The 1,515-nt window shown below is 28.6% G+C and overlaps 1 pseudogene; it reads left to right on the top strand.

Annotated features, from left to right (window-relative positions):
- Nucleotides 1–68: 68 nt before the first annotated feature.
- On the top strand, nucleotides 69–1,027 carry LOC124418578 (annotated as a pseudogene).
- Nucleotides 1,028–1,515: the final 488 nt, after the last annotated feature.

The following is a 1,515-nucleotide window of genomic DNA, read 5'->3' as shown; positions in this document are numbered from 1 at the left end:
TTTCAATTCGATTAAAGATGATTTAAAAGCTGCACAAAGATCTACATCTATTCCTTCAATGTTGAAATTGGCAGCCACATTAAAGTTTTTGGCACAAGGTGGTTATCAAAACCAGATAGGCCAAGATCGTTTCTTAGGTATTTCGCAATCATCCATTTCAGCTTGTATAGGTGAAGTTTGCGAAGCTATCCAAACAAATCTTTGTACCAAGCATATTGTTTTCGAAATGTGTGAAGAGAAAAAGATGGAAGCCAAAAGATTTTTTAATACTAAATGTTCCATACCAGGTGTAATTGGAGCCGTTGATGGAACTCATATTCAAATTATAAGGCCAAATAATAATGAACATTTGTATTTCAACAGGAAACTGAAACATAGTATTAATGCTATGGCCGTAAGTGTGGACATGCATATACATAGATACAATTAAAAATTATTGAATACTACTAATTTATATATATGTGATCATGAAATGTACATAAGGGCTATTAATGGGCGTTATGGAGGTGCTTGTCATGATTCACATGTTTGGAATTTATCAGAGGAGAGGGAATATTTAAAAGAAATGTTTCAAACTGGTGATACTGGAACAAGAATATTAGGTAAGACTCGTGACGATTATTTTATCTTCACAGAAGAAAAATTAAATAATTGATTATCATTGCAGGTGACTCTGGATATCCATTGGATCCATGGATTTTGACTCCATACAGAAATGCTGCTGAAAATTCCGCGGAATCCTATTTTAATGACCAACATTCGAAAGGAAGGTCGATTATTGAAAGAACGTTTGGATTATTCCCCAGAAAAGGCGGTCCAAATTCTTAATGTCTGTTGTGCACTACATAACATTTGTTTACTGTACAAAGTTGAAACCCCTATTTTGCAAAATTAGGATATAAGTAGTATAACTTTAAACATTAACAACAATATCGAAAGTTATATAGAAAGTAATTTTTCTAATATTGCGAAAAATATTAGAAATGATATAAAAAATAATATGACAAGAAGTTAATAAAACGTTTAAACTAAATTTCAATAAACTATTTATTAAAAACATAAAACAATTCAGTAACTAAATTTACATAAAACTAAAAAAATAAAAACATAATCAATTTTTAAATTTCAAAAAGGTTTATAATACTTCAGTTGTTTTCAAAATTTAAAAATTGATTACGAATACCAATAAGGTCTTAAAATAAAATTTTTCACAATGTTTTTCTTGCTTCCAGTTCGAAAATTTTTTGTTTAAGTTCAAGTTGTGCAATTTTCCTTTTTGTTTTTTCTATTTCATTTTTCTTCATAAATTCAAATTTTTCTTTCTCTAATCTGTATTGACGCTTCCTGTACTCACAGCTACGTTTTAAATATTTATTTAAAGTTAAAAGATTTTTATTTATTTCCTTAAATTCATTGTTGGAACCTTTTTGGTTTTCGTCAATTTTTGTTAATAGCTCCAATGAATTTTCTTGATATTTTATTTGGTTTTCTACTTGTTTTGTTAAGAGATTGTCC

The sequence above is a fragment of the Lucilia cuprina genome, chromosome X (genome assembly GCF_022045245.1).
Source record: "Lucilia cuprina isolate Lc7/37 chromosome X, ASM2204524v1, whole genome shotgun sequence".
NCBI lineage: Eukaryota > Metazoa > Arthropoda > Insecta > Diptera > Calliphoridae > Lucilia > Lucilia cuprina.
The sequence above is the reverse complement of the archived record's forward strand: the minus strand, read 5'-3'. Positions and strand labels throughout refer to the sequence as shown.